This window comes from Gavialis gangeticus, unplaced genomic scaffold (assembly GCF_001723915.1).
Source record: "Gavialis gangeticus isolate Ggan-Ray unplaced genomic scaffold, GavGan_comp1, whole genome shotgun sequence".
Taxonomy (NCBI): domain Eukaryota; kingdom Metazoa; phylum Chordata; order Crocodylia; family Gavialidae; genus Gavialis; species Gavialis gangeticus.
In genome coordinates, this window is record NW_017729025.1 from 113084495 (window position 1) to 113097693 (window position 13199).

At 40.8% G+C, this 13199-nt stretch overlaps 1 protein-coding gene across 8 annotated transcripts in view; it reads right to left on the bottom strand.

Moving 5' to 3' along the window:
* The window catches only part of PPFIA1 (PTPRF interacting protein alpha 1), a 103921-nt gene that overhangs the window by 80481 nt on the left and 10241 nt on the right, over positions 1-13199 (bottom strand). The window contains exon 2 of one of the 8 annotated variants that reach the window (XM_019519436.1): positions 3442-3558. The exons of the other annotated variants lie outside the window; for them this stretch is intronic. The gene's annotated coding sequence lies outside the window, so the exon portion shown is untranslated. The remainder of the gene's footprint in view (positions 1-3441; positions 3559-13199) is intronic. 8 annotated transcript variants of the gene reach the window in all.

Below are 13199 nucleotides of genomic sequence, written 5' to 3' on the forward strand. Positions count from 1 at the left end.
GGGGGGGGTTAAAACATTTACCTGAACTAGTCTTAGTTGTATAGTGTATTGCCACTGATAGTGCTGCTACTGTGCATGCTCTTGTTTACAACTACGTGTCTGAACTTTTTTTTTTAGGATGCTAAATTCAATTGCTACAAAAGGGTTCAACATTCTGATTTTCATACTAATCACTCATGCAAACTTGTTAAAAAAATAACTTCCTTTTGAAGAGATATGGTGGTTGCAGCTTGGTAAGCAGCATCAGTGGTATTCTAGCATTTTTGCTTGACACAACAGCATTGAGTAAAAATTAAATGGCCAGCCAAGACATTCACAACGGCCTGAATTTGACTCTTCAATGGTGCAGGGGCCAAGCTTCTCACAAACAAATGCATTTCTAATTACCGCTTCAAAAAAAAAAAAGTGAAGTCAAACTCCTAGGGGCTAAAAGGAACAGATCCAAAATTTCACAATAAGAACATTCATACTCCCCACTCCCATCCCCCATCTCAAATAGTTTGCTTTTGGTTGGCAACCAATGCAGTATGACTTCTCAGTTGTAGCTTTAGGCATTCCCATCTACGGAACTCATCTGTGAACAAACCTCCACACCCATCACTACTATAGCAAAGGATACAAGTCTAGCTTAATTAAAAAGAAAAAAAAAATCCTGTGCTACCTGTTTAACAAGATGTGTGGCAAAACCATTCTTAATTTCAATAAAATCTTTAAGGAGCCCCCCTCCCAAGACAAAGTGTTTGAGATCTTCTGGGATGCAAGTGCTTAACTCTGAATCCCAAATTTCTAAAAACCCCTATACAATTAAAGCACAATCCACACTATAACAACGTAATAAGCACAGCATTTCTTCAAAACAAATGCCATGGGCATTGTAATATTAAGTACTATGACATTCAACAGATAAGTGAAGCATAAGTTCCGCTGGGAAAAAATTAAGCACTCTTCTGTACGTAGACCTCAAAGCACACTTTCTGTGCAGTAAAATAGTGGTAGCATCATTTAACTTACATTTTTGTATTTATTTTTTTTACAGTTAAAAATCGTCTTCTAGATATTGAAATGCAGGGTGCTGCGGTTAGTCACCAGAACACTATTTAATAATTAAGTATTTTGCAAGATCACACACTTGACAAGACCAATTATGACCTGTCTTTTAAATGACACTAACCTTGTTTGCAAGAGCTATGAGCAGCAGCTGAGGCACTGCCCTGCCCTGCCCTATACTATACTCTCATTCATATTAGCCTCTGGCTTGCAGGTTTAGGCTTATGGCTAGCAGTTTCATTAAACATTTTTCAAGTTGTATTAAGAAGGAATGCTTGAGAATCTCCAAAGCAACTAACACGCCACGTTACACAAGTGTCAACAAAAATATTTTCCCCTCAGTGCTTGTATATCTAATTTTTGCCAAGTGAAAGACAACTTGCTTTTACAATTTCTAACTTGTTCAAGCAGGCAGCATTCAATGAGGACATATACCATACACCTAGGTTTACATTTATACTGCAGAGGTTTAACTTACAGGACCCTAAATTTTTAGTTTTTATATTTGTGCTTCATTATATAAAAAAAGCAATATTATCAAAGTTTACATGGTAAGAAACATACTAATTGAAAGCTAAATACTCCATTTTACCTATCTACAATACAAGTTACTGGAATTGTACGTGCCAATGTCATCTCAAGAACTTTAGTTTGTTTTTTTGAAGCAGGATTTTTCAAAATCAATTTTTAAACAGACCCAGTTAACATAAAAAAAATCTTAGCAAGTCAAGCTTTGTTGCACGTGACAATATGCATCTTCCCAGGAACAATACATACAAAATACTTTCCTACAATCAAACATATTGAAAGAAAAAAGAAAAATAAACAAGAGCCAAAAATGAGAATACATTTTCTTTCTGTCAAAAAACCCTGATATATACACTTTGGTATACAGATAAGAACTACATTTAAAAATATCTTAGTTGAAAATTCTTATCTGCTCTGAGACTGAATTCTGTATATACAGTTGTATGGAGAACCTGAATTCCATCCATCCCTTCTATCTATTCTTATACACTGAAGAATGCAAGGTCCTGTGAAAATGACAGCTAAGTGACCTTGAAAGTATAAATATTATTTACCTTAATCCAAGGCAACTTTGAATTTAAGACCACCCCCCTCCACCAATAATTAGAATTTATACATGGAAAACTTATCGTTTTGTTGGCACTGTGACAGGGAAAGAGCAACAGGGGAGCAACGGGCCAGACCCCTGCCCATTGCTATCCTTGCCTGCCCCTACAGCCACCTTTTCCTCTTATGTCTCCCCCAAGCCTCCCCATGTCAAACGCCTGCCTCCACCCCACACCTCACCCTGGCCCATACAAAACCTGCCCATCTACTGCAGCAGCTCTGGTTCCAGCTCCAGTGCAGTCAGCAGTGGCAGCCCTGGTTCTGGTCCAGCCTGGACAAGCAGAGAAGCAGCAGAGCTAGCTCTGGGCCTAGCTGGGTGGGGACAATTGCAGCTGGAGCTGAAAGCAAGCAGCAAGGGAAGACGACGGGAGGGCAGGCTGTACAGCTGCCTTGTACTCCAGCCCTAGTCACACACTCCAGGGCCCCCAGACCCTCCCCACCGGTCTCCTCCACATTACCCCCACTGCAGACCCCGTCCCCATAACATGAGCCTCCCTGGCCCAGGGTGACAACTCAGTTCTGGCTTTAGCCCCAGGCTGAAGCCAGAGCTATGGCACTGTCTGCCCTGGGCTGATACTCAAATACAAGACAAAGCACCTCCCTCCACACTCCCACATGTTGGAGTGGGGAGGAGGGGGAAGAAGAGGGAGAAAATTACTCAAATCCAAAGTGAGATTTTATGGTACAATGCATATGTATGAGGACAGGAATTAAGATTGTGTGATGGACCATACATCTAGCATTTAAAATTTTGAGTACTTAAAATGAAGTAAATCACTTACAAACATAGGCTGCTTGCAGACATTAAAAAAACCACAAACACCACACTTTACCAGAAGCAGCAGTATGTTAGTTAGACCTATCTTTGCAGCATCTGTAAAAAAACAGGTGCTTCAGCTGAGCTTTCTGGCACTTTTATCTAAAGATGATTTGATCAGCTGTTGGATAACAGCACCAAAAGGTGATTAAAGCACCTGATCTATACAGATCAGGGCAAGCCAGGTCCAACTAAGACATGTTAAGAGTTCTTCTGGGCATGTGTGGGGCTTGACACAGGAACGTGCGCCATTTTTTGTTCCCCCCAGAATGTCTGCAAGCACCCATATTTTGTATCTTTTGTTTAAAAAGGAAACGTATAACTAAGAGCTCCCCCAACATTATCATCATGGTTTGAACTCAGAAACCTCAGCATTGCACAACATACTAGTACTCGAGTAAGAAAACTAATTACATTAGGTAACACAAGGAGAAGGATCTTACCCTGAGGGTTGGATGAGCATGGGAAAATAGGCTTCTAGTTCCATGTGCTGGATCTCAGAACTGATTGTGAGAAGCCTGCCCCAACGCAGGAGCCTCTGTTCTACGATGTAACCCCAGCTGGGGACAGAGAAAGGAACATGTGGGGGACACATGCTGGTGGTCTGGGTGAAAGAAAGCCTGGTCTGTTTCTCTCACCCCTTACTCCAATGGTGATATTCTACCAGCTTCCAACCCTTAAACATTATTTTGATCTTTCTATATCCCCTTCACCCGCTGCCCGCACATTCCTCTGCTGGGCAGGGGCATGCAGAAGGCAGATCACAGCTCTGGCCCATCCCAGCCCCCAACTGTCACCGCCCCATTATCCCAGCCCCAAGCCTGGAAGTAGCTCCCCAGGCCTGGGCAGGTGACAGTGTGGGTCCAGGGCAGAGATGGAAGCCACCGCCAGGCCTCACTTGGCGGCTGCAGCCCAATGGAAGAGGGCTGCAAGCCCTGTGGAGAAGAACTGGAAGGAACTTAGCCTCCCTTCCCTCTCCCCTCACCCATCCTCTCCCTTGGCCTGGAGCCTGTAGCCCACTGGTGGAGTTGAGAGGGAGGTGGACCCGGCAGTGACTATATGCCCCACCACTTGCAGCAGCCAGGACCGGGGCCAGGGAGGTAGGTGGCGTTGGGTTCCCTGTCCTGTGCCAGCTTGCAGCTTACCCTGGGATGCCTACACAGCGGTGGAACCCCCCATCCCCACCAGCTCAGCATAGGGCAGAAAAATGCAGGGCCAGTAATGAAAGCAGCAGTGAGGGCGCTGTGTCTGAGACTCTATGAAGATTGGCCCCTGGCCCTGGATACAGCTCCCTACCCAGTCTCAGGATCCTCACCAGGGCTCCTACTACTGCCCTCACTCTGCTCTGCCCAGCACTGAGCCAGCAGGGCTGGGGGCTGCCCCCACTATGGAGGCATCCCAGGGCAATCCGCAGGCTGACACAGACAAGGGTGGCCCAAAGCCACCCGGCACGGCTGAGGGGCTCACCATGGGTCAGGCAAAAAAATCTCTACAGGCCAGATCTGACCCACAGGCCATATTTTGCCCAGCCTTGGTGTAAAGTGTAGGCTGGTGCACCTAAAGAAATTAATGGAGGTTTTTTGAAGGTTTCTATTCTCATTTAAATAAAATCATACTAGTTATAGAAGCTCAACTTCAGGTGGAGAAAGTGCACATTTACTCCATGATAAGGGAAGCAGACTATGGAGCACAGCTGGAGGGAGTGCACCAAAGAACTGTAACAACACATTATTATAATCAGGATAAAATAGTCTGGCTAATCAACCTGCTGGAAGATTTATCAAGTGCTGACTACAACAGCATTTTAGGTCTTGAAAGTAAGGGGGAGGGGGGCAGGCATGCAATGGGTGGAAAAGACATGAATCGTTCTATTTAATATATTACTTTTGTTGTTAATAATGTATAGCAAGTCACACTTCCTTCACAACTGGCATTCCTTTTTTTTCTGAAGAGAGATGGAAGAACTTTTAACAGTCATGTCACTTCTATTAAAAAAGTTACAGGTTCTGGGTGTCACTTACCTGCTTTCAATTGAGGGCTATCCTATCATCCCTAATTTTATACATAAAACTGCATTATCAAGTCTTGCATTTTCACTTATTTATTTTTAAAGATGCTCCCCCTCAGTCTCAATCCAGCAGAAAAAAACAGTTTTATAAAAACTCATTATGAATAAGTGATCTGAGGGTTTGGACATGCAAACAATGCACCATGAGAGAAAAGAAGGCATGCTTCATCACTTTTGCTTTGTTCTTATCCTATGAGAAGTAGAAGCTAAGTTAGAGTAACTTAGCCCTCTCACTGAACTTCCACTTACATTTGGTAAGAGTGTATGCAGAAGGAGTTACTATGGAGCAGCTGACATACGGTAAACCTCCATCCCCTTTTAGCCTGCAGTAAATTATTTATTGAAACTTATCTTAAATGACTTTAAGGTTTAAGCCAGTCTCTAAATGCTAGAAAACAAAATTAGGACTTTTGTTGGATGCAGTATTGTGCCAAATGTTCCCAAACAGGGGTTTTGGTACCCTCCCTCAAAATTTCTGATGCTGGCTACTTTGATAAAGGATTCCTGACTAGGTAGACTGCTAGACAAATCGAAACACAGCTGACATTACACGTGTTGTGTACATACACAGGAACATTATGTGGTTGTGGGACTTCTTCGTATTAATGTATTTGTAATATTTTCTATCAGTTGGAAGTCAAAATAACCCTTTTTGGCTTATATCAAATCTGGCATAGACATTACACGGGCATCAGGATACAGTTAAATATTTCTAATAGTTTCCTTGCTTTTTAAGGTTTATATTGGGCAGGAGAATCATACTACCCAAATAATTTAAAATAAGAAAAAAGTTTATAAGATTTTCCCTAAGTTTACTGTGACAGATATAGGATGGTTTTGAAGAAAGTAGATAGACTACCATGCCTTCTCATACAAGTGTTTAATCCCTGATCTGTGATTGCTGTTCCATTCTTGTTTGTATGTCAAGGGAAGTATCTGTCTCCATAAACCTTAACTACAAAAGATCACTGTTGATGAGGCAGCTTTCAAGTGCTACCTGACCTATATAGATCAGGGCAAGACAGATCCAACTAAGGCATGGTCAGAGTTCTTCAAGTGCTACATCTGTTCAACTGCACCTTGGAGAGCAAAAGCCCCAGTGAAAGTTGCAAAGATTCAGTAATTTTGGAGAATCCTTGGTACTACAGAATACAACCTCTTATCATATCAAGTGCAGGCAATGCTTCTCAGCTGAACTGAATTTGGGCTACTAACCTATGTTTTCCATGATTTTAGCATAAGGGGAAGTCTGTGATTTCAGCTCCACTGGAAGAGATCCATTTCTAGCTTCCAGTGTGGAAAGCAAGAGATCCCTGCATCTCATTACCCATCCATCACTTACCTGCTGTATTCCTGACAATTTAAAGACACACTAATTTCTTTTAAAGGTGGCCTGAGTCTTATATTTGAATTAAAAAAGTAAAACCTTAAGGCTAGTATAAAAGTAAACGAACAGTAAAATGTAATAGTGAATGCTTATACAAGGACACAATGCAAGTAGGTAAGGAAAAAAAAAACACCCAAAAAACAAATAAGCAAACAAACACTGCATGACCACAAAACAAACCTAATTATTTCCAACCACTGGACACTTGTGTGAAAGCTGTTTAAAAATAAACTTAAAAATCTTTATCAGAAATGGTATGTGAATGGTTAGGTACAGCTGAAGCCAACAGAAAGTGTAGCCTACACCATTCCTTCTCTTGTATAAATGAATTACTGAGACATGGGATTCAGTAAAAAACACAGAGACCTCTGGTGTACTCACTGGGGGCAGGGGGCAAGTGTGGGAAGAAGGATCCTTAAAAAGCTCAGTAAAACAGAGGATGTTATTAGCTGGGAGAGTCAAAGTTAAAGAGAAGACTCCTCCATCTCATACAATCAACAGGAGATTCATGATGTTGTGTGCATAGCACGTAATTGCAGAAAACTTTTTATATAAATACAGTTGTTCTAATATGCAGAGGGTGTATCCATGTAAATTTTATTTTTTTTCTTCAATAGTGTCAGAAAATTGTGCGCACCTTAAAATTCAAAAGAATATATTTCTGTAGCTAGTAGGTATTACCATGCTGGCAGAAAAAGTGGCAGGGGCACAAGGGGAAGATATGATGGCAGAGACTTCCTGAAACGACCTCTTTACTGTCTACGTTGTGGATTCAGTCGCATGAAAAACAAGAAACTGAGGTCAATTAGTTTCAGCTAAAAGAATTAGGCTTTAAATGAACACTGAAAAGTTATCCAATGATGAGTTTTAACTATAAAAAGCCATGAACATCAGGAGCATTTCCCCCAATCTCAAGCTCACTCCACCCCAGACTTTAAAAGATGGGTGAGCAGCTGGAGGCCCCAGCTGCACACCCAATTCTTGAAGTTACTGGGGCACTTGTAGAAGTAGCAGCTGTGGTGCTCCCTACTCCCCATCTGCAGGCACTGCTTCATAGCGTGGGGCACAGGTAGCTGGGAAGCCAGAAGCTCCCAGCTCCTCATGCCTCATACAGTGGGTAACATGGCACAGGGAGTTTTACAGAGCACCAAGGAAGCTTTCCCCAGCTTCCCTGCCTTAAACCCCTTGCCTAGCGGCCCTGGCTGGGCTGCTAGGTGCAGGGAATCAGAGGCTCTCAGAGGACCCTGTAAGTTTTTGAAAGGCATATAATACACTTTTTAGAATATGAAGAACAAGAATGTCTAGTCTAAGTGAAAAATAAACAAAACTCACCTTTAACAAATGTGTTACCTTGCCTCTGTCCAAGGCAGAAATATACTATTTGTATTGGACATATGTATTATAACAGATGTTTTCTGATTCAAACTATATCTTGACCAAAATAATTCCATTCTTTACATAGATTCATAAATGTAAGAGGGAAGCAGCATGCTTTGTATTATTTCTACTTAAAATGGGCTAGAAAAGAACTTAAAATGGACTAGAAAATTTAAGAAGTTTATTGTCAATGTCGGTTACAAAGAAATCAAAAACAATTTGTTAAGCTAGCCTGATATTCAGCTTAAGTTTTTAATCATAAAAAACATGCATCATAACATTATTCTGGTAATCTCTGATCAGGCAAGGATCAAATGCAGCCCAAAGAGGTTTGAACATATCTACTTAACTTTTTATGGTAGTATGGGAATTACCATTTGTAAACCACCGAGACCTTTGTAATAGCAAGTTATTATTTCTAACTGTCCATAATTCTGAGCACACACCAATTCACAGTGATCTGAAAATTCAGGATAGGATATACTTGACCACTGCAATTTATTTGTGTGTATCCAACAGACTACAGTTACATGAAAAAAAATGCATTTCAATGGCAACTAGAGCATGTTACATTCTGAACAAGGCAAACTATTAGAGAGAGAAGAAAGGAACCGGGTTATATTTCTAAAAAAGGTTTTATATAAATTATAGGCACTAAGGGAACAGGTTATAATTTACTTATTCTGACTACCAATCAGAAACCTATGAACTATGAAAATATATAAAAATGATTTTCAGCATCTCAGTTCATCTTGGAGGATGCAGACAAATGAAATCCTGAAACTACTACACCTTAATAGTAAATTATTTTTAGTGGTCTAGCAGAGTAGAATCAATAAAATTAAGACTGCCCAATCTCTAATATGCACATATAGTAATCACAGTATTTCCTTGTCACTCTGAACTAGGAAGGTAATCCCACATGATAAAAATTCAGTGATGTATCCAGCTCTATTCATATAGCCTACAAAAGGTTGCAAAGCCTCTAAATAGAGAGGTACGGTACAATTCTTTTTTTTAAAAACTGTTAGTATACTGTTAACTAAGATTCTCTCTCGACTTGAGATTTCTCTGTAGGACATTTAACAACTGAACACTGATGTAAGGACATGAATATTTGCATTTCCTGACCTATTTTAACAACAAAACTTTTATGCTGGAATCATGAAGTTTTTCTCCTTTAAAAACTTACCACCACTTGATCAATGATTTCCATACACCCAAGAAAGGAAAGCAGTGTTATCACACACCAGAGCAGGCCTTTATTTTCACTCTATACTTTGTTATAATTCATAGATTCATTAGATATATGATTTTTTTTATTTTTCAATCCATCAGTAGTTTTACTTTACTGGCCTTCAAGTGGAGGGAAAGGAGCAAGCCAGAATCAAGTACAGGCAATTAATCAGTCTACTAAAATCTAATACCTACAATTCTTTTTAAATAGATATGCCTGACAGCACTTTAAATACACTCAGCTGGCAGTTTTCTAAAAGGCTGCCAACTCCTGAAATAAAATTAAATTTGTTTGTAAACAAAGTATTGTAAATTTCAAAAGACTGAATAAAACAAAGAGTCAGCTATTCTAAATGAATATCAGAAAGTCAGAAGCCAAGTCAGAAACCAAGCAATCTTAAGACTACTGAAACTGAAAAATTACACAGTTACAGAATTAAAAATTAATTTACTTTCATCTCAAAATCAAGTGAATAACAGAAGTTTTATTCACATTTCTAGATACTATTTGTAGTAATGTGGCCAAGTAGTAAGAAAGTAAGGCGTTTCACAAGTGATGTTATTCCCCAAAACTGCACATAAGGCATTTCGATTCCCAGGGAAAATTGAGAGAAAAGATTAAAGTACTGTCATATGATAACATTTCCCCAAATAACTGTAAGCAACAAATGCCAACATATACCTCATCACCCTGAAACGTTAAATACACCTATTGTCACCTCTGCTTATAAGACAATAGAAACATACCCAAAGAAGTTAAGAAAACTGACTTATTTTTAACAAGTCACTGTTACTCTTTATTAGCCTGCCCTTACAAAGTATTGCAGTCACACAACAATAATTTATCATTAGGCTTTAATCCCAAATTTTGTGGAAAGGATTTTTCAAAGAAAGAAAAAAAGTGAAAATAAATAATTCCCTTACACACACTTCCACCTACACCAGGGGCGGGCAATTATTTTGGGCAGAGGGCCGCTTACTGAGTTTTGGCAAGCCATTAAGGGCCTCATGACAGGCAGCCCAGGGGAGATTAATATTAAATTTTCTAAGTTTTTTAGGGGCCCCATGGGCCAGATAGAATGGCCTGGTGGGTCGCATCTGGCCCCTGGGCCACATTTTGCCCACCCCTGACCTACCCACACCAATCTATTTCACTGCCTCTTTTAAGACACTGGCCAGCGTATTTGAATAGAATGGGCAATAGTCCTCCCTCAAAAATATAATTTAGCAGTGATTCCACATTTAATGTCTTACTTCTTGTAAAACTGATAAAGACTATGATGCTTAGCACAACTTTAACTAAAAGATACAGTAGACTAATTCGGAACATAATAAAAAATAAATTATTTTCTTCCACTTAATTTGTTAAATTGGTCTGTCCTGCAGCAGCCTGGGTATTAGAATTCTACTTTAATGATAATTCCATACAGGTGTAGGATTTATCTAGATTCTCCTCCTTAAAACCACTGTTTAACAGCTAATTATTCCCTACTATTAACAAGCAATCATAACTAATTACAGATCACTTGACAGGTAATTGGGTTTGTGCATACTAACAGAAGTAAAATATAGAGGAGGCTTAACTCATGTCAGGGCTACATTGATAAGGGGCTTTTTCTAAAAAGAAGAAATACTGGAATGTACATCTAACTAAAAAAACGCCCCACCTATAAAAGAGTTACCCAATATTACTTTAAAAAACTTGAAGCTATTTTCAGGTGTTTTTAAATATATTTTTGTCTGAAGATTCAGTGACATACCATAACAAAGAGGTTACCTCAAAAATATCAGACTACTGCATACCCATTTCTTTTACATCACATCTGGTTAAAAGGAAGGTATGGCAGGGACTCCATTCCTAGCATATGATGAAATAGGTTTTGCTTATGAAAGCTCATGCCTCCCTAAACCAGTTAATCTCTAAGGTGCCACCCTGCCCTAGCTTCTGCTTGGCTTCAGACTAACATGGCTAATCACCTCCATAATTTAGTCAAATGGTCATTTAAATAACAATAACTTGATATTTAATAAGTATAATACACACAGAAATGTGGTATTCATGATGACCCCCTCTTATTTAGAAAGACTGGAATCAAATGAAAAGCCAATTATTTTTTAACATTTAGGATTTGCATAAGTTTAAACTAGGGAAATAGGACAGTCAAGCTAAATAATATTACTAAATAATATGCAGAGATCAAGAATACACCCCTACAGACTCTGGAGTACTCAAATAACTCATCCTTTGACAAACAGAATCATAGAAAATTAGGGTTGGAAGGGACCTCAAGAGGTCATCTAGTCCAGCCCTTTGCTCAAAGCTGGACTGTACCCAGTTATATCATCCTAGCCAAGGTTTTGTCTAGCTGGGTCTTAAAAACCTCCAAGGATGGAGAGTCCCCCACCTCTCTGGGTAACCTGCTCCAGTGCTCCAATAACTGCCTGGTGAAAAAGTTTCTCCTAATATCTAACAAACTTCCCTTGGTGCAACTTGAGACCATTGCTCCTTACTCTGTCATCTGCCACCACTGAGAACAGTATAGCTCCATCCTTTCTGGAACCACCCTTCAGGCAGTTAAAGGCTGTTCATGAATCTCTCCCATCTTCTCTTCTCCAGACTAAATAAGACCAGCTCCCTCAGCCTCTCTCAAGTCACATGCCCACGCCTCTTCACTATTCTTGTTGACCTCCACTGGACTCTCTCCAATTTGTCCACATCCTTTCTGTAGTGGGGACCCAAAACTGGACATAGTACTCCAGATGCTGCCTCACCAGTGCTGAACAGAGGGAAATAATCACTTCCCTCAATCTGCTGGCAATACTCCTACTAATGCAAGCCAGTATGGTGTTAACCTTCTTTGGAAGGGAACATATTCATACTCTGTTGGCTTATATTCATCTTGTCCACTGTAACCCCCAGGTCCTCTTCGGCAGAGGTGCTGCCCAACCAGTCAGCCCCCAAGCCTGTACTGGTAGTGCATGGGACTGTTCCATCCTAAGTGCAGGACTTTACATTTGTCCTTACTGAACCTCATGAGATCTTTTTTGGTCCAATCATCCAATATGTTTAGGTCTCTCTGAATCGTAGCCCTACCCTCCAGCATATCCACTACTCCTTGAAGCTTGGTGCCATCCACGGACTTGCTGAGGGTGCACTCCATCACATCTTCCAGATCATTAATGAACATATTCACCTCAACTGGCCCCACTTGATACCAACTGCCAGCTAGACCACTGATTACTTCCTATTGAGCCCAACAATCCATCTGCTTTCTATCTACCTTATAGTCCACTCATCCAGCCCATATTTCCTTAGCTTGCTTGCGAGAATATTGTGGGAGACTATCAAAAGCCTTCCTAAAGTCAAGGTATATCATGGCCACTGCTTTCCCCACATCCACAGAGCCAGTCATCTTATCACAGAAGGCAATCAGGTTGGTCAAGCATGACTTGCCCTTGGTGAATCCATGTCAATTGTTCCTAAATACAAATGGTCTTTGGTTTCTCTGTTTTAAAACCCAATATTCCCTGACAAAAACGCCAAAATCCATGTTTTTCCACAACTGAAATGAAATGCCCCTATATATCTATATCAGCTGACCACTATGTTTTACTGATATATCGACAATTTTAAAGCAAATCTGAAGCCTACTAGTGCCTCATTCTATTATAATAAAATAAATTCTAAATACTTATATCTTGGCATTTCATTTTGTTTTTTTATTGTGGAAAATCAGAGCTCCCCTTGCTCACTACGATATGGGTTCAACTACAGCTGTCCCTGCAGTTGCCTTGCAGTGCTGAGCAGCCCGATATACTAGTGCCCCTCATTCCCGAGCTGCAACGCCCAACCCGCTCCAGCCTTGCTGGTGGTCCTCACTCCTGATCCGCTGCCCCCTGCCCCCTCCCTCCCCGCAAGTGTGGGGAAGCAGGTGGATGTGGGGTAGGGGAGGGGTCATGAGACAGGATGGTGTGCCTGACCATAAGCGACGCACTGGGAAGACATGTGACCCCCATAACCCCTCTGAGATTTGTGCACCCACAATGGCCGGACCAGCACCTGGTATGGGAGGGTGGAGGGGAGGTGGTAAAACTTGCTGCTGCCACCACCACCAGCCCCCCCCCACCCCTCC